Below are 21100 nucleotides of genomic sequence, written 5' to 3'. Positions count from 1 at the left end.
CATATAATTTGGGAAGAAGGAATGAATGAAGGAGAGAATGGATGAATAAACGAAGAGTCGTGGAGAGAGAGAGGTACAGCTAGATAGGCCGAGGGTTCCCGCTAGGGAACATGGTCACGGGTGAAAGGACGGTGACAAAGCCCCATGGTCTTTATCTCACTTTCTTTGTGTCCTTGGGGCCCCTGGGAGACGCCCCCTTCCCTAACAGAACAGAAGGGCCTGCTGTCCCCATCACCCATTACTGACAGTCAAGGACAGAGGCCCGCTCCACACCAGACCTCTGACGCCAGTCAGGAGCTCTATCCCTCCTGCCCCTTGGGGGACTGTGGCTGGGTTCCCCGACTGCTGTGCAATTACCAAGGGAGGCACAAGCCAACACAATGCCCGACACATGGGAAATGACGCTCCCTGTTATAAAGGTGGCCACTGCGGGAGGTAAATTTCACCTCAGGAAGACTTTCTCCTGAGTCCAAGACTACACTGACTTTGCCCTCCCACCCTTTGAGGACCATCCTGGAATGGTCCATGAGCATCCGCATCGACCAGCTGTTCCCCATCGTCACTACCAAGGGGCGCGCGAGACGGAACACTTCTGTCCTGGGACATACCCATGAGGAGCACGGAGGTAGCACCGCCCACTCCGGGAGATACCACTGGGGAGGAGGCGACCGTTTTTGGAATAATCCGTTGTGAGTGTGACAACACCGAGGGTCGGTTGACACCGCGTGGGGCAGCAACCACGTTACCCAGCGGAGGCACTAATGCTCTGGCCGGGACCTACTCCATTCCCAGCACTCCATTCTCTCGGCTCATTTCAGCCCGTGTGGACAACTGGCCCGAGGCTGCGCCCTTCATTTTTCACTTCTCTAACGCCACCCCTTCTTTCCTACATGGTCACATCCAGCTGGGAACTGCAACCGGGCCAGAGATCGGCTTCCGGATGTGGGAGGCGGGATCAGAGGCCATACCGAGCGGTGACTGGTAATGGCGAGGTTGCCGGATGAGCCCTTCCGGGGCTCCGAGTGACTCCGGATGGACGTCCCCCCTTAGTCCCGCCCTCCTTCTTCGCTTAGCGGGTTCCATCGGCCGGCTGGCTGGGGACCGGCGCGACCAAGTCGGAGCAGGAACTCAGGGGCGGGGAGGGGGCGCTTGTAGCTTTTCAGAGCGTAGAGTTTTTCTCCGAGGTGTACTGCTCACCAAGTGACTGGTCCAAAGGGGCTGAGGCCGCTGCCCCGTCCAGTGGCGTGGTTCGCGCATTGGCTGGTCGGTAGCCCGAGCCCGACGCTGGGTGCCCGGGATGACAGTGCAGTCCGCACGTGAGCTCTGCAGTCTTCTTTAGCCCTAACTCAGTCACAGGCCCAGGCAGCCGCGTTGGGCAGCGCATTGTGAGTCCTACAGATGCAATTGATGCCGGGGTTCTTGTTCACGAAGCCGAAGAATGAGCTTCAGAAACACCCAAGGTAGGAGAGCAAAGTACAGGCTTTTATTTAGAAATAAAGTGAGAGAATAGAGCTCCTGGCTCACGCCAGGAGGGGACAAGAGAGCACGTAGTGGTGCGTTGTCTAGGAGGTTTTATAGGCAGTTGAGGAGTTTTCGAGAACATGAAGAAAACTTAGGGGTGCGGACTTGCATCACCTGCCCTGTCCTCAAGGTGGCCTGGGTCAAAGTCTGATTGTTAGAGCTGACAGCGGTGTCATGGGTTGTGCTTGATACCCTTGCAGAACACTCAAACATTCTAGGCCAAGTTGCTTCTGGCATTTTGACCTTTAGCTGATCTCACTGAAGATGTCTATATTCTGAGGTATCTTTCCGGGGAGAATTAGTGTGACCTTGACTTTGCATAATGCTTAACAGAGTTTCAATGGGACTTCTTTGCCCATTGTTACATTGCTCTGACTGTAAATATTCCACCCTGCTTTTCCCGGAGGCCCTCACCCTACTCTGACTACACCCATGGTCCCTGTCTCATTCCCCCCCCTCTACAGATGGAGACCCTAGAAAGGAAGCTACGACCGCTCTGGCTGCTTCATGCTGAGAAGGGGCGCATAAAGGGTGCAGTTAGGTCTCCATCAGTGGTCAGTTGAGAGGGCCTCGGAAGATGGGCGCTTCTATTCCAGGTTCCATTTCTATTACTGTTTGCAGTTTTGTGGCTTCTAGGCAAGATAGAACAAATTGTGTTATTAGGTTAAGTAACAGTATCTGGAGTGGGATTTTCCATTCTGGAGGGACAAACTTGATGAGATTAAGAATGCATGGTTGAATATGAGAACTAGAAATAGTAAAACTTTAATTGAAATGATAGGAGAAAGCTAAAACATCTGGAAAATCATAGCCAGATATTTTGAAGAAGCTAGAATTCTGGATCTAGTTTATGTCCCAATGACTATGACTAATATTAGGATTTAGTATGGATAAGGCTGCATTATTGAAACAATACTTTTCTCTAAAATCACCCTCATTTTTATTAGAAGTAACCAGGTTAAGAAAATATTTAACACTTGGCTTTATTATTTGCATAAGTGCAGCAAGAAGAGCAATTGATTACATAGGCTCTTTTCAATGTGCTTTGCTGGAACCTTTTGTAAGGAATTTCAGATTGAACTTTTAAAGGCCTCTTGAGGCCAGAAAGCCCAGCCAGACTTGCCTTCAGGTTTTGCCTGCAGTACCTGTAGATTTGGGTGAATTCTTCTCTTCTCGATGTCCAAGACATCCTGAGGTTCCTGCACTTGCCAGGAAGTGGCCTTCCTTACTCACCTGGTAAGGCTGCTGGGAACCCTGTAAGCAAGGTACCAGGCCAGTTCTTCCAAGGGGCTTTGTTGGCTTTGTAAAGTCAACCTTAGTTCCTTAAAGCTGTTCATATCTGAGCTTTATGCATGTGTCTCTCAGGTATGACATTCCAGTCAAAGCCTTGGTAGTATAACCTGTGTTTTTAATTGGTCCTCTTACAAAGAAAGCAGGTTCTTATTGAACGTAGGCAAATAAACATACTGCCATGAAATATAAAAATAGTCACTGAAAGTTTTTAAATTCTGGAGAGATCAGGTAGAGAGAAAGATAAGTTTCAATTCTGCTTATAAAGATTAGTCATTTAATAAACTGTTGTCAGCTTAAGGGAAAAAGCTTAAAACACTTTATCAGCAACATTTGAAACAAAAAGCCACAAAATCATTTTCCTTAGTTTACTTAATCTCATGCAACCAATACCTGTTCTGCTGAAATCTAGTTCTTTACTAGTTTAGGAGTAATAAAACAGTGAGTATAGATGACAAAAGACTTACAAATGACAATGGTTAAAGATCTGATGAGAGCTTACTGTAACACAGTTGACATAAGGAAATTCGGATATTTCTGTAACACAAAACATGCAGTAACAAAGTTTAGCATCATTCCCTTTGACAGTGCTTTCCTGGTAATTAAGCAGGTAATTATATATCAGATAAATAAGCCAAATTAGCCAAATAACTTTTCCTCAATGAGAAAAAATTCTTCCGACATGTTCCAGGGGCTCTCTGGAAAATATCCGTTAACTAGAGGTAAAAGCACCCTTTTGCACTTTTTTTTTTGGCACCTGCTTAAATAGGATTATAGGTTGCCATGAAGCAATACTTATCCATTTAACCAGAATGACAACAAAGTACCTCAAAGGCAAATAAAGAAGGTTACACAGTTGTTAACAAAGATTAGCTTTTAGTCCTTTTAATATTAAGATCTCATTTTCTTAAATACTCCGACAACTCACTGAGACTTTAAGCATGAGAAACTGCTTTGATAAAACAGAGAACTCTTTGCAATCTTTCAATATTAAGAGCAGACTAACAGTTAAGAAAACTTTGTCTTTTTAACTGAAAACAAAATTCTAATTTTGCTGTGTACTTGATACCGAGACTCATTTGCTTTAATTTTATATAGCATGACCATATTAAATTCTCCCACAAACTTTCTACAACCTTCTTTTTACATTTAGAGTTCTCCCTCTAAAAAACAGCTCTACTTTAGAACAAAGTTACTTTCTTTTATCAAAAGACACATTCTTTAGCATGCAGAAATGTTTTCCTTATTACTTTAAGTAGTTTTAACTAAAACTTAAAACCATTAGGTACCTTCATTTTTAGTGAACACTGAGAAGCAGGCTATTGTAAACTGTTACACTAGCATTCTTTAGATTGACAAATTTATGACCATTTGTTTTTGAGAGGGCATCTGTCATATTTATTGATCAAATGGTTGTTAACAACAATAAAATTCTGTTTAGGGGACTCAATGCACAATCATTAATCAACCCCAAGCCTAATTCTAAACAGTCTCCAATCTTCTGAAGCATAACGAACAAGTTCTTACATGGTGAACAAGTTCTTACATAGTGAATAAGTTCTTACATGGTGAACACTGCAAGGGCAGTCATATATCACAGAAACTTTTGGTTTTGATCACACATCATGAACTATAAACAAGTCAGATATTATTATTTGTTTGATTTTTATACTTGATTTATATGTGAATCCCACATTTCTCCCTTATTTATTTATTTTTTTAAATAAAATGCTGAAGTGGTAGGTAGATGCAAGATAAAGGTAGAAAACATAATTTAGTGCTGTAAGAGGGCAAATGTAGATGATCAGGTCTGTACCTATAGACTAAGTATTAATCCAAGCTAGACAAGGGCAACAAAACATACACAGATGCAGAAGATTTCTCTCAAAATGGGGGGTTAGGTTCTAAGCCTCACCTCTGTTGATCTCCAATTTCTCACCTGATGTCCCCCCTGCGACTGTGCCTGGCTTTGGTTGTTCCTCCCTTGAGGAATCTTACCCGTCTCTGGCTAACCAGCCGTCTTCCGGGGCCATACAGGGAAATGTAAAGTTGGTAAGTGAGAGAGAAGCAATATTCTTTGAAAAGGTCAGCTTTTTACTTCTTTGCAGATTTATGCCCTGTGGCTTCTATGCCCAGCATTTGTCATGAGGTATCTTTACCATTTGGAAGTATTATGATACTCGGTAATTTTTGGTAAGAGGCACGAATTCTACTAAAGGGTTGTAATAAATTTGTGAACATTTTATAATTTCTGTAACCATGAGCTTTAAGCACAATCTCTCACTAAGCACAAAGTATATCTTCTTAACTTAGCAAAACTTTAAGGTTTCAGGTTACCACAAAGATTCGCAGGCTGTAGGTAGGTATACACACTGTAACACACAATTATTAAGGTGTTCACTTGCCACACTTATTTAGTTCACTCATTCCTAACAACTATGCCAGATTACTTACAAAACCTTTACTGAATATTTGACAAAGTCAAGCCTCTAAGCATTTTATGCTTGAAAGACTTAGCAGATAACATCAACTTAAATGACTTTAGGTAAACTTAGGCAGCTGATAACCATAAGGACATGTCCGTTTCAGTTCAACTTAAATTAGCATTAATGCTTAATATTTTCTATTAGAATTATCTGGAAATTTTAGAATGCCCAATTTTCACAAGCGCTTGTCTTTAAATCAATTTTATTAATACCATCCGGAGGTAGAAAAATCTTTCATTTACACACAAACATACAGATTGAGACATAATGACTATAGTTAGCAACACTTTTCATGAAAGAACATATACACAGACAGATAAACTGATACAGAGATTTGAATTACTGATATCCAATTGCCTTTCCTTTTAGCTTATTTGACTAAAAGTATCTCAGTTTTCAAGATACACTCTACAGGCGAGCAGTTTAGTTTATATAACTGGGTTAAGGATTAGATGGCCCCAGACTGACAGGGCTGATGAAGGCTCTGAACTGATAGGGACTGTGTGTCTCCGGTGGCTGGAAATGAAATGCAAGTACAATTCTAACTCCAGTCATTTAAAGCCAGGCTGTATTGCAGAAGATAAATTTCTTCTGTTTCAGGGAGTTTAGTTTAAAAACCTCCCAGTTTTTTAAGACAATGAACCCAATAAGTAGAATAGACTTCCACCAAAATAATATAGAAAACTAGTTCCATATTGTAGTAGTTCATGGGACTTTTGACTATTTTCCTTCCTTGCATTAAAACAAATTTAGCTGCATAACTTTATATTGTATACTTCTCTCAGGGGCCAACCCTCTCCATTAGAGAGCTTGTATTGAGGATAGGATTGTGTGCAGAAGACAAAGCACTTTTTCAGGGTCTGGGGATCAAATTTGCTCCCAGTTCTTTAGAATGCAAGCTAGAGCTATGTCTGGCTTTCAAGTTGAAGAGGAAGCTCCCACCTGGAAGAGAGAAAGACAGGTGTGCGACACCTGGTTGGCCTTTCTCTGTGAGGGCGTCCCCTCGCCTTGGAGCCTGGGTGACAGTGGTCAATCACCTCCTCTGCCAGGCCTACTGGATTTAACCACTCCTTACCACTGAGGCCTGTACCTTGCCTTGATTCCCCTCTTGCCTTCCCACTAAGCAAGAGTTGCTTCAGAGCCCTGGATCTAGTGGGAACCTCACCAGTATGTTCTTACTTTATGCCTTCCAGGAGTCCTGAACCAGACCCTAGTTTCTCTGCACAGGCTTTAGCATAGTCCACTCGGGCTGCGGATAAGGAAATGCCTAGCCCCAGGAAGACTGCCTCCAAGGAAGAGAGATCAATAAAATAGAGCCATGGCTAGAATTTAAATGGGGCCATTTACATGTACAGTTATGGAGGGGGGTGTCTGTACTCAAACACCAGTTTATGCCACTGCCTGGGATTTAGCCAGTCACCCACTATAACAAATCTGATCTGTGAAACAAGAGGTCGGGGGTCATCTGCGACTCCCATAGGCAGCAGCCTAGCTGGAGGTTCACTCAGCATCATCGGATCAATCGGCTGGAACCGAGATCCCAGGACCACTGCCTACTAGTCCGGTCAACCCTTGGAGTCCACAGATTAGCATAGGAAAGTAGGAAATTGGCTCAGCCACTCCCTGACATTCCCGTCTGTCCAGAGGCGGGGGATCAAGGAGCGGCAGACACCGGGAAACCTTGCACCCGAGACTTAAGACTGGTAGCTGGCGCTGATCATCTTTTAAGTGGCTAACGGGTGCCCAGACACATTTTTATGAGATAAAAAGTACAGCATTTAGTCAGGAATAAGAGCGAAGCATAGGTCTCCTACCTTGCGGTGGTGAGCATTGGGTTCCGTGAAATTGATGAAGTTAGGAGAGAGTTAGGGATGCCCCCTGCCTCACTGAGACCAGGGCGGCCTGAAGAAGCAGGCTGGAAGTCAGAGACAGAAAGAGAGACAGTCCTCATGGATACCCAGTTGGGCTGTCGGGGTCTGATTCCAGACACGCAGACCTTTGAGAAGTTGCTGAAGTGTAGCCTCAGCCTAGACTCTCGCAGTTGCGCACAGCCTTCCTCAGTCCCTCACATCTGAGGAGATGCCTCTGAAAGGGAATCCTGGCCTCCACTCAGCTGACATTCCCGGCTCCCAAGGGAGATGGATCCACTGAGGGAGATGCAGGGGAACCTGTCGCTTGAGAATTTGAGATCGGCAGCCAGGCTAGTCCCATTTAAGTGGCTGTCAAGCGCCCAATTTTGTGTGCCATAGATGGCATCCTTCTATAAGGACAGTGAAAGAAAAGGCAGGCTTGGATGCCGATTACTCACCTCCGAAGTTATCCCGGACGAGTCCCTGAAGATGATGCCAGGGTTCTTGTTCACGAAGCCGAAGAACGAGCTTCACAAACACCCCAAGGTAGGAGAGCAATTGTACAGGCTTTTATTTAGAAATAAAGTGAGAGACTAGAGCCCCTGGCTTCATGCCAGGAGGGGACAAGAGAGCCCGTGGTGGTGTGTTGTCTAGGGGGTTTTATAGGCAGTTGAGGAGTTTTTCGAGAACATGAAGAAAACTTAGGGGTGTGGACCTTGCATCACCTGCCCTGTCCTCAAGGTGGGCTGGGTCAAAGTCTGATTGTTAGGGCTGACAGTGGAGTCACGGGTTATGTTGATACCCGTGGAGAACACTCAAACATTCTAGACCAAATTGCTTCTGGCCTTTTGACCTTTAGCTGATCTCACTGAAAATGTCTATATTCTTAGGAATCTTTCCCGAGAGGAATTAGTGTGACTTTGACTTTACATAATGCTTAACAGAGTTTCACTGGGGACTTCTTTGCCCATTGTTACATTGCTCTGACTGTCAATATTCTACCGTGCTTTTCCTGGAGGCCCTCACCATTCTCTGACTACACCCACCATCCCTGTCTCACAATCAGTTAATGTCCAGGGAGAGCCTTGGAGCGTGCTTGTGTCTCTGCCGAGGAAATACTGTATCCGGCAGTTTGGGGATGCCTGTCGCTGGATATGACATCACACACGCTGTTTGGGTACATTTCCTCTCTGAGCCTTTGGGGGATTGTGAGTGAATGGGGGTATTTTATCTGAGTGGATTTTGTACACCATGGTATATGTTCTCTTGGGCTTTGTGTGCCTATGTATCAAGGTGTGCATTTTCTGCGCTTGTAAGCTTTTGTGTGTCTCCCGGTGTGAGATCTCTGGGTAGGCGTCTGCACCCTAGGGGGTGAAGTCTGTGAGCTGTTCGTCATTCTGGGTCCCAAACTGATGTCTGTGCGTTGTGTGGTGGTTGTGGTGGTAGTGGTGGGTGGTGGGGGTTAATAGTCTGAAAGTGTGAAGGTGTCTGAGCTGTTTTGAGGGTTTTGTGCCCAGGGTGTAGGTCCTCTGATTTGTCTGAAGACTTTATCTGAAGGTTATGTGATGCTTCTGAATTATCTGAACTTTTGTCTTTCTGTTTTGGGGTTCTTTGTATTAAGTTAGGAGGTGACAGCGTGGTTTGGGAGTCTGTGACTCAAGGTCTGAGCTCTTTGTGCAGAGAATTCCAGAACCTGTTTTAGGTCGTGTGTTCAGTGATATGTTCTAGGTGTCTCTGAGTATCTGGGCTCTTTGGGATCTGTATCTCAGGAGTAAAATCTCTGCGCTTTTTGCTTGTGAGGTCTCTGTCCCAGAACCGAGGGCTATGGATCCTGGAAGATACGGTTCCAAAGCCTGGAACCCCATGTCCAGTTGTGTGTCATTGGGCAAGTCGCTTGTCTCCCGGAGCCTCAATATGTATCATCACTAATAAAATGGGGCTGGTGCCCACCTTTGTGGGTCCCTGTGCATCTTAGCACTGTGTGTAAAGGGCCTGGCTCCCAGCCAGTCCCACAAGAGTTATCTGAGAACCTGCTGTGCACCTGAGTGCTGTTCTTGGATACAGAACAGAGACTACAACAGAGAACAAATTGACAAAAGTCCCTGATCTTGAGATGGAGCCAACATGGCGGCATGAGTAGGATAGTGGCAATCTCTTCCCAAAAACATACATATTTTTGAAAATACAACAAATACAACTACTCCTAAAAGAGAGACCAGAAGACACAGGACAACAGCCAGACTACATCCACACGAGCCAGAGTCCAGCACCTGGTGAAAGGGGTAAGATACAACCCCCGGCCCGGCGGGACCCGAGCACGCCTCCCTCCAGCTCCCGGCAGGAGGAGAGGTGTCAGAGTGGGGAGGGAAAGGGAGCCCAGGACTGCTAAACACCCAGCCCCAGCCACCTGCACCAGAACGCAGACACAGTGCATGCGTGGAGGGCTGGAAACTAGGGAAACAGGGCAGCAAGACCTCTGAGCGGGTTCCGAAGCTGATGCCCCTGTGACAAAGAAAAGCAAGTGCTTTTTGAAAGTCTTAAAGGGACAGGGACGTAACAGCTGGACGGAAACAACACAGGTCACAGCCCAGTGGCTGGAAATTACATGGAAAACCGGGCACACTAACACCCTGGGCAAGAGCTCTGAGACCCCTCACGGAGGTAAACAGCCAAACAGCACCCCCCCCCCCCCATCCATTACCCCTCTGGGCGCTGCAAAAGCAGAGAAGGAGCCTAAGGAAGGCCAGGCACTCAGAAAGAGAGAATCCTCTATACCCGCCCGGCAAGACACAAAGACCCAGTCTACACGCAATTACCCAACACAAGCCACTAGGGGTCGCACTTGTCCCAGTAAAGAAAGGCCAGTAGCAGGTGAAAAGTTTGGCCCTCCCAGCTGACACTCAATAGCACCTATCAACATGAAAAGGCAAACAAATAAGATCCACACAAGACTAACCCAGACAGCTTCAGCATCTGCTACATCTTCCCCTGAGAAGGAACCTGGGGAGATAGATTTAACCAGTCTTCCTGAGAAAGAATTCAAAACAAAAGTCATAACCATGCTGATGAACTTGCAGAGAAATACGCAAGAACTGAGGAAGGAGAATACAGAAATAAAACAACCTCTGGAAGGACTTCAAAACAGAATGGACGAAATGCAAGAGACCATTAATGGTCTAGAAAACAGAGAACAGGAACACAGAGAAGCTGATGCAGAGAGAGATAAAAGGATCTCCAGGAATGAAAGAATCCTAAGAGAGCTGAGTGACCAATCAAAAGGGAACAATATCTGCATTGTAGGGGTACCAGAAGAAGAAGAGAGAGAAAAAGGGATAGAAAGTGTCTTTGAAGAAATAATTGCTGAAAACTTCCCAAAACAAGGGGAAGAAATGGCCTCTAAGAACACAGAGGTGCACAGAACTCCCATGACAAGGGATCCAAGGAGGGCAACACCAAGACACATAATAATTAAAATGGCAAAGATCAAAGACAAGGACAAAGTATTAAAGGCAGCCAGAGAGAAAAAAAAAGGTTACCTACAAAGGAAAACCCATCAGGCTATCATCAGACTTCTCAACAGAAACCCTACAGGCCAGAAGAGAATGGCATGATATACTTAATGCAATGAAACAGAAGGGCCTCGAACCAAGACTACAGTATCCAGCACGAATATCATTTAAATATGAAGGAGGGATTAAACAATTCCCAGACAAGCAAAAGTTAAGGGAATTTGCCTCCCACAAACCACCTCTACAGGGCATCCTACAGGGACTGCTCTAGATGGGAGCACTCCTAAAAAGAGCACAGAACAAAACACCCAACATAGGGAGGAGGGAGGAGGAGTAATAAGAAGGGAGAGAAATAATGAATCATCAGACCATGTTTATAATAGCTCAACAAGCGAGGTAAGTTACGCAGTAAGATAGTAAAGAAGCTAACCCTGAACCTTTGGTAACCACAAACTTAAAGCCTGCAAAGGCACTAAGTACATACCTTTCAATAATCACCCTAAATGTAAATGGACTGAATGCACCAATCAAAAGACACAGAGTAATAGAATGGATAAAAAAGCAAGATCCATCCATATGCTGCTTACAAGAGACTCACCTCAAACCCAAAGACATGCACAGACTTGAAGTCAAGGGATGGAAAAAGATATTTCATGCAAACAACAGAGAGAAGAAAGCAGGTGTTGCAATTCTAGTATCAGACAAAACAGACTTCAAAATAAAGAAAGTAACAAAGATAAAGAAGGACATTACATAATGATAAAGGCCTCAGTCCAACAAGAGGATATAACCATTATAAATATATATGCACCCAATACAGGAGCACCAACATATCTGAAACAAATACTGACAGAACTAAAGGAGGAAATAGAATGCAATGCATTCATTCTAGGAGAGTTCAACACACCACTCACTCCAAAGGACAGATCCACCAGACAGAAAATAAGTAAGGACACAGAGGCACTGAACAACACACTAGAACCAATGGACCTAAATAGACATCTACACAACTCTACATCCAAAAGCAACAGAATACACATTCTTATCAAGTGCACATGGAACATTCTCCAGAATAGATCACATACTAGGCCACAAAAAGAGCCTCAGTAAATTCCAAAAGATTGAAATCCCACCAACCAACCTTTCAGACCACAAAGGCATAAAACTAGAAATAAACTGTACAAAGAAAGAAAAAAGGCTCACAAACACTTGGAGGCTTAACAACACGCTCCTAAATAATCAATGCATCAATGACCATATCAAAATGGAGATCCAGCAATATATGGAAACAAATGACAACAACAACACAAAGCCCCAGCTACTGAGGGACACAGCAAAAGCAGTCTTAAGAGGAAAGTATATAGCAATCTAGTCATATTTAAAAAAGGAAGAAGAATGCCAAATGAATGGTCTAATGTCACAATTATCGAAATTGGAAAAAGAATAACAAATGTGGCCTAAGGTCAGCAGAAGGAGTGACATAATAAAGATCAGAGAATAAATAAATAAAATTGAGAAGAATAAAACAATAGCAAAAATCAATGAAACCAAGAGGTGCTTCTTTGAGAAAATTAATAAAATAGATAAGCCTCTAGCCAGACTTATTAAGAGGAAAATAGAGTCAACACAAATCAACAGAATCAGAAACGAGAAAGGAAAAATTACAACGGACCCCACAGAAATACAAGGAATTATTAAAGAGTACTGTGAAAACCTACATGCTAACCAGCTGGGAAACCAAGAAGAAATGGACAACTTCCTAGAAAAATACAACCTTCCAAGACTGACCTAGAAAGAAACAGAAAATCTAAACAGACCAATTACCAGCAACGAAATTGAAGCGGTAATCAAAAAACTACCTAAGAACAAAACCCCCGGGCCAGATGGATTCACCTCGGAATTTTATCAGACAGGGAAGACATAATACCCATTCTCCTTAAAGTTTTCCATAAAAAAGAAGAGGAGGGGATACTCCCAAACTCATTCTATGAAGCTAACATCACCCTAATACCAAAACCAGGCAAAGACCCCACCAAAAAAGAAAACTACACACCAATATCCCTGATGAAAATAGATGCAAAAACACTCAACAAAATATGAGCAAACCGAATTCAAATATACATCCAAAGGATCATACACCATGACCAAGTGGGATTCATCCCAGGAATGCAAGGATGGTACAACATGCAAAAGTCCATCAACATCATCTACCACATCAACAAAAAGAAAGACAAAAACCACATGATCATCTCCATAGATGTTGAAAAAGCATTTGACAAAGTACAACATCCATTCATAATAAAAACTCAACAAAATGGGAATAGAGGGCAAGTACCTCAACATAATAAAGGCCATTTATGATAAACCCACAGCCAACATGATATTGAACAGCGAGAAGCTGAAAGCTTTTCCTCTGAGATCGGGAACTAGACAGGTATGCCCACTCTCCCCACTGTTATTTAACATAGTACTGGAGGTCCTAGCCACGGCAATCAGACAAAACAAAGAAATTCAAGGAATCCAGATTGGTAAAGAAGAAGTTAAACTGTCACTATTTGCAGATGACATGATACTGTACATAAAAAACCCTAAAGACTCCATCCCAAAACTAATAGAACTGATATCGGAATACAGCAAAGTTGCAGGATACAAAATTAACACAAAGAAATCTGTGGCTTTCCTATACACTAACAATGAATCAACAGAAAGAGAAATCAGGAAAACAACTCCATTCACAATTGCATCAAAAAAAAAATACCTAGGAATAAACCTAACCAAAGAAATGAAAGACTTATACTCTGACAACTACAAGTCACTCTTAAGATTAATTAAAGGGGACACTAACAAATGGAAACTCATCCCATGCTCATGGCTAGGAAGAATTAATATCATCAAAATGGCCATCCTGCCCAAAGCAATATACAGATTTGATGCAATCCTATCAAATTACCACCAGCATTCTTCAACGAACTTGAACAAATAGTTCAAAAATTCATATGGAAACACCAAAGAGCCCGAATAGCCAAAGCAATCCTGAGAAAGAAGAAGAAAGTGGAGGGGGACCTCGCTTCCCAACTTCAAGCTCTACTACAAAGCCATACTAATCAAGACAGTTTGGTACTGGCACAAGAACAGAGCCACAGACCAGTATAACAGATTAGAGACTCCAGACATTAACCCAAACATATATGGTCAATTAATATTTGATAAAGGAGCCATGTACATACAATGGGGAAATGACAGTCTCTTCAACAGATGGTGCTGGCAAAACTGGACAGCTACATGTAGGAGAATGAAAATGGACCATTGTCTAACCCCATATACAAAAGTAAACTCAAAATGGATCAAAGACCTGAATGTAAGTCATGAAACCATTAAACTCTTGGAAAAAAACATAGGCAAAAATCTCTTAGACATAAACATGAGTGACCTCTTCTTGAACATATCTCTCCGGGCAAGGAAAACAACAGCAGAAATGAACAAGTGGGACTATATTAAGCTGATAAGCTTCTGTACAGCAAAAGACACCATCAATAGAACAAAAAGGAACCCTACAGTATGGGAGAATATATTTGAAAATGACAGATCCGATAAAGGCTTGACGTCCAGAATATATAAAGAGCTCACACGCCTCAACAAACATAAAACAAGTATCCCAATTAAAAAATGGACAGAGGAACTGAACAGACAGTTCTCCAAAAAGGAAATACAGATGGCCAACAGACACATGAAAAGATGCTCCACTTTCCTTATTATCAGAGAAATGCAAATTAAAACTACAATGAGGTATTACGTCACACCAGTAAGGATGGCTGCCATCCAAAAGACAAACAACAACAAATGTTGGCGAGGCTGTGGAGAAAGGGGAACCCTCCTACACGCTGGTGGGAATGTAAATTAGTTCAACCATTGTGGAAAGCAGTATGGAGGTTCATCAAAATGCTCAAAACAGACCTACCATTTGACCCAGGAATTCCACTCCTAGGAATTTACCCTAAGAACACAGCAATCATGTTTGAGAAAGACAGATGCACCCCTATGTTTATCGCAGCACTATTTACAATAGCCTAGAATTGGAAGCAATCTAAATGTCCACCGGTAGATGAATGGATAAAGAAGATGTGGTACTTATACACAATGGAATACTACTCAGCCATAAGAAGAGGGAAAATCCTACCATTTGCAGCAACATGGATGGAGATGGAGTGTATTATGCTCAGTGAAATAAGCCAAGCGGAGAAAGAGAAATACCAAATGATTTCACTCATCTGTGGAGTATAAGAACAAAGGAAAAACTGAAGGAACAAAACAGCAGCAGAATTACAGAACTCAAAAATGAACTAACAGGTACCAAAGGGAAAGGGACTGGGAAGATGGGTGGTTAGGGAGGTCTAAGGGTTGGGGAGAGGAAAAGGGGGTATTAAGATTAGCATGCATGGGGGGGGGGTGGGAGAAAGGGGAGGGCCGTACAACACAGAGAAGACTAGGAGTGATTCTACTACATTTTGCTATGCTGATGGATAGTGACTGTCAAGTGGTTTATAAGGGGTACCTGGTATAGGGGAGAGCTAGTAAACATAATATTCTTCATGTAAGTGTAGATTAAAGAGTACAAAACAGAAAGAAAGAAAAGGGGGATTACTCCTTGATAGGATAAAACTAATGGTAAATAAAAGATTAACGCATGCTTTAAATATCCTTAATTTTGACCACTTCAAGGGTGTCAGATGATCGGCTATGGAGGTACATTTTTCTGATAATATTCCTTTCTCTTAAAAAAAAAAAAAGCAATTCCTGTGTGGTGACCTCCAATGAGTTCTACAGAATTGTATAAAGGTCATATAAAAGTGTAGGCAAAGGGTCTGTTTGTGTTTATACAGAGGATCAAAGCCTAATTTGGCTACCGAGACAATGAACTAAGATACGATATGAAGAAGAAATTCCAACATTAGCACTCTCTGGAAAACTCATACCAGAAGATGATCATCAAAAAACCTCAACAAAGATCCAGGCGCTGCTACAGGTGTAGATGCACTCATCCCACCGGTTCCTGGACTTGCCATGGGTATGAAGAAGGAGATATCTAAGCTGGCCTGTGCATACAGTAAAACAACAAATTTGACTGGATCTATACTGTTGGAACTCAACCAAGAATTAGGAGAGGTGCAAATTGTAGCACTCCAAAATCTTACAACTACAGACTATCTACTGTTAAAAGAACATATGGGATGTGAACAGTCCCCAGGAATGGGTTGTTTTAATTTGTCTGATTTCTCTCAGACTGTTCAAGTTCAGTTGGACAATATCCATCATATCACTGATAAGTTTTCACAAATGCCTAGGGTGCCTAACTGGTTTTCTTGGTTTCACTGGATATGGCTGGTAATTGTAGGTCTGCTTTGGTTATGTAGCTGTATTCCTATTATGTTAACGTGGGCACACAATTTAATTAGTAATTTAAAACCTATACATGCTTATGTTACACTACTAGAAGATATGTCAAAGAAATAATCAATCTTCCCATGTTTTCTTCGGTCTGCTATTTCTATAGCTTCTCTTCTTCCTTCATAATTATAACCCCTAAGTAGAATTCATGCCTCATATCGAAATTACCAAGTATCATAATTCTTCCAAGTGGTAAAGATAACCTCAAGACAAATGTTGGGCATAGAAGCCACAGGGCATAAATCTGCAAGGAAGTAAAAAGCTAACCTTTTCGAACAATAAGGCCTCTCTCTCACTTACCAACTTTACATTTCCCTGTATGGCCCCGGAAGATGACTGGTTAGCCAGAGACGGGTAAGATTCCTCAAGGGAGGAACAACCTAAGACAGGCACAGTCACATGGGGGCCATCAGGTGAGAAATCGGGGAACAACAGTGGTGAAGCTTAGAACCTCACCCCCCCTGTTTTGAGAGAAAGCATCTGCATCCGCGGATGTTTTATTGCCCTTGTCTTGCTCGGATTAGCACATAGTCTACAGGCACACATATGATCATCTACAGTTGCTCTCTTACAACACTAAACTATGTTTTCTACCTTTATCTTGCATCTACCTACCACTTCAGCATTTTATTAAAAATAAAAATAATAATAATAATAAAGGGAGAAATGTGGGATCCACATATAAATCAAGTATTAAAATCAAACAAATACTCATATTTGACCTGATTGTTTATAGTTCATAATGCGTGATCAAAACCGAAAGTTTCTGTGATGAATGCCCTTGTACTGTTCACCATGTAAGAACTTATTCACTATGTAAGAATTCGTTCACCATGTAAGATCTTGTTCGTTATGCTTCAGAAGATTGGAGACTGACGAGAATTAGGCTTGAGATGGATTAATGACTGTGCATTGAGCATTGACCCCCCTATACAGAATTTTATTGTTGTTAACAACCATTTAATCAATAAATATGAGATGCCCTCTCAAAAAAAAAAGTAATAATAATAATAATAATAATAAAGAGAGAAATGTAGTATCCACATGTAAATCAAGTATAAAAATCAAACGAATATTCATATTTGAACTGATTGTTTATAGTTCATAATGCATGATCAAAACCGAAAGTTTATGTGATGACTGCCCTTGTACTGTTCACCATGTAACTTATTCACTATGTAAGAATTTGTTCTCCATGTTAAGAACTTGTTCATTATGTTTCAGAAGATTGGAGACTGACGAAAATTAGGCGTGGGGTGGATTAATGATTGTGCATTGAGCATTGACTCCCCTATACAGAATTTTATTGTTGTTAACAACCATTTGATCAATAAATATGAGAGATGCCCTCAAAAAAAAAAAAGTATAGCCTTCCAATTGTAAAATAAATAAGTAACCGGGATGTAATGTATAGCATAAGGAATATAGTCAAAATATTGTAAAAACTTTGTATGGTGATAGCTGGTAGCTAGAATTATCATGTATATAAATGTTGAATCACTGTGTTGTACACCTGAAACTAGTGTAATACTGTGTGTCAACTACCCTTCAATAAAAAATAATTATCTACAAAAAAAAAAATATCCCTGATCTCATAGAGTGGCCAAGAAATATGTAACCCCTCCGAGGGTGGCAAATGCTCCGTGGAAAGATATGAAGGAGGATGTTATTTCATTCAGGGTGATCAGAGCAAGTCTCCCCAAGAAGGCGATGATTGAGCAGAGACCTGGAGGAAGTGCAGGAGCAACGGAGGGATTACCTGAGGGAAGAGCACTGCAGGCAGAAGGAAAAGCAAAAGCAACAGGGCTGAGGGAAAATCCACCTGGTGTGTTCCTGGATATCAGGGAGTCCTGTGAGGCCAGTAAAGCCCTCATCACCAGGCTTGGCACACAGTGCCCATTGAAAGGTGTCCGGTGTTGCTGTCTGTGTTTCTCCCACAGCCTGTGAGGGAGGTGGTGTCATGGCCATTTCACAGATAAAGGACCTGAGGCTGCAAGAAGCGGCCTGGGTCTGCTCTCCTGCTCACATGTGAAATTGCTAAAAGAGGGGTGAAACCTCCTCCATCATGAGAGACAGAGGGCTTAGGTGTCAGAGCTGCAGAAGTACACTGTCCACACTGAATGTCAGCCAGCCCGTCCGTGTAAGTTACAATAGGGGAGTCATGCCCCTCATAACATTTCCACTCTTGATGGAGGGCAGGACCTTAGGAATGAGAAAGAATAGGCAGAGCAGAGAGGCAGGAAGGGGAGGCTGGGGGATGGTGAGAAAAAAACACTCTGTCTTCATAATACTGCCTGGAGTTGGCCCAGTTCGCCTTAATTGACTGATGGTGTAAAGATGTATTCACCTTTCCCCCCTCCCGTCCTTCCTTTCCCTTCCCTTCTCTTTTATGCCTGAGCAGTCGGGTCCTGAGGCCTTTAGGTACAGCAGAGCAAGGCCAGCGTGTGTGTGTAGCAGCGTCCCAGCCTGGGGAGTCAGAGCCCAGGCAGAGTAAGGAGAGCATCCATATGTAGGAACAGGCTGCAGTGGGTGACAGAGCTCAAGGTGGTAAGAAGGATGTCCCTGGGGGTTGGGAGGGGAGAGGACTAAGTGGCTCGAGCCTGAGTTGGGTGTGGAAGTCAAGGTTGGGGATGATTCGGCAGAGCATGTGAGGAGGGCCTCTGTGGGGAAGGGATGGCTTGTATACATTGGAATTCATCAACTCAGTAGATGTGTAAGGGTAATGGGAACCACGTCTGTCACTTTTGGAGAGGAGAGTTTCAAATATGGAAAGGAAGAAAACTAGAACAAATTCTGAGCTGTTCTACTGGAATTGGAGGTCTCCATGTGATCTCACGGTTTGCAATATGTGTGTGTGCATATATGGTTAGATTGATAGGTACAGAATCCAAAGTTTCTGAAAACAGTAATGTCCCAGTAGTAGTAAGTACACTTAGCGCCCAGATCTGAGCTTCTGAATACTATTCTCCACTCAATGATGGGTTCCCAGGCTAGCGGAGGGAAAGGATAAATGAGCCTGGCTCAACTTGTCATTGTTAGTGGTAACAATGAGTTCAAGGAATGATGGGGGGGTGTCAAAAGGACGTACAAAATAGCTTAATGGGTCTCCCACTGGACATACTCGGGATGATTTTATTTTTCTAGCTTTATTGAGATATTATTGATATACAACCTAAGTAAGCTTAGGGTGTACAACATGATGATGATTCGATACACATACATATATTGTGAAATGATTACCACAATAAAGTTACCTAACGCTCTATCCCCCATGTGCTTACCATTTTTTTATTTTGTGGTGGTAACATTTAAGATCCCCTCTCTTAACACCTTCCAGTATATAATACAGTATTGTTAATTATGCTCATCACTCTGTACATTGGATCCCCATAATGTATTCATGGTATAGCTGGAAGTTTGTGACCTTTGACCAACATTTCCCCCAGCCTCTAGCAACCACCATTCTAATCTCGAATTTCTATGAGATTGGCTTTTTTAGTTGCCACATATGTGAGAACATACAGGATTTGTCTCTCTCTGACTTACTTTACGTAGCATGAAGCCTTCAGGGTCCATCTGTGTAGTTGCAAAAGGCAGGTTTTCTGTGTTCATGGCTGAATAATGTTCTGTTGTGTATGCACACCACATTTTCTTTATCCATTTATTCCTCCGTGACGCCTTGGTGGTTTCCATATCTTGGCTGTAGCTGCATAGTAAATCTTAAAATTGGTGTTACTCCTCCAGTTTTGTTTTTCTTTTTCAAAATTCTTTGGTTATCCTAGTTTCTTTGCCTTTCCACATAAATTTTATAATCAGTTTGTATCTATAAAACTGTCCTGCTGGGATTTTTCATTGGAGTTGTATTAAATCAATGGATCCATTTGGGGCCTATTGTCATCTTAATTATATTGAATTTATCAAACCACGAACACTGTGTGTGTCTCCACTTATTTAAGTCTCCTTCTGTTTCCCTCCTCAGCCATTTTGTAGTTTTGAGCATACAGATCCTGTATATGTTTCACTAGGGTTTCGGGGGAAGCTGTTGTAAGTGGCATGTGCAAATGTTTCTTGTTTTGCTTTGCTTTGTAATTGTTCATTGTTAGCATATGGTAATTTGCTTGATGTTCTGTGTTAAGCTTGTATCCTGCAATATTGCTGGATTCGTGTATTAGTTCTAGGAGTTTTTCAAAATGGATTTGGTGGGCTTTTCTATGAAGATAATCCCGTCATCTGAGAATCAGAAAAGTTTCATTTCCTCCTTCCCAATCTGTAAGCCATTTCTTTCTTTTTCTTTCCTTACTGGAGTGGCTGGGACCTCCAGTACAATGTTGAACATCAGGGGTGAGAGGGCATATCCTCCTGGCTTCGTCGCTGGTCTTAGGGAGAAAGCATTTAGTCTTTCTCCTTTAAGCGAGGATGGACGGTGTAGGTATTTTTGCAGATGGCCTTTATCAGGTTTGAGAAACCATTCGCCTGCTTCTGGTTTGCTCAAGGTTCTTATCATGAACGGCTTGGCTGTGGGGAAAAGGATCCAAATGTTCCCCAAGGCGACCCTTGAGTTGGCCAAAAATGTTAAAAGTTTGACTTGCTCTCTCCAAGTGGGAGGAAAAAACTGGGCTGGAGAAAGTTTAGCCGAACTATAGGCGGAGGAGAGGGGAAAGCGCTCCAGCCTTTTCTTCAGCTTGGCTGCTGTTACTACAGCACCTCCTGACATTGCAGCCAGCATCTCCCCTGGCCTCTGTGTGGTAACCTGGTAAGTGTCAGTTTACTGCTGGGGGTGTGGATCAACTTCAGTGATGGGTGGGAATTTTTTAAATGGCTTCGTACGTTGTGGCTGTGGCATCCGAATGCATGAGAAAATTGAAGTGAGGTGTTATTAGGCAGTGTGACCCTTCAGTGCAGGTGCCCCCAGCCACGAATCAGTCTTTTCCAGCCTACCCAGTGGTAAGCAAGAGAGACCTCGGGGCAGGATGTAATGTAAACCCATTTAAAAAAATTT

The 21100-nt window shown here is 42.7% G+C and overlaps 1 protein-coding gene across 17 annotated transcripts in view; it reads left to right on the top strand.

Moving 5' to 3' along the window:
* The first annotated feature begins 1042 nt into the window (after positions 1-1042).
* FAM156A (family with sequence similarity 156 member A) overlaps positions 1043-21100 on the top strand; it is a 54192-nt gene continuing 34134 nt past the window's right edge. For 8 of the 17 annotated variants that reach the window (XM_073228189.1, XM_073228178.1, XM_073228186.1 and 5 more), the window contains exon 1: positions 1045-1460. The gene's annotated coding sequence lies outside the window, so the exon portion shown is untranslated. Of the gene's footprint in view, positions 1461-1985; positions 2118-20834; positions 20855-21100 lie in introns of those variants that run through there. The other 9 variants (XM_073228171.1, XM_073228174.1, XM_073228172.1 and 6 more) reach the window with 5 other exon arrangements.

This window comes from Manis javanica, chromosome X (genome assembly GCF_040802235.1).
Source record: "Manis javanica isolate MJ-LG chromosome X, MJ_LKY, whole genome shotgun sequence".
Taxonomy (NCBI): domain Eukaryota; kingdom Metazoa; phylum Chordata; class Mammalia; order Pholidota; family Manidae; genus Manis; species Manis javanica.
The sequence above is the reverse complement of the archived record's forward strand: the minus strand, read 5'-3'. Positions and strand labels throughout refer to the sequence as shown.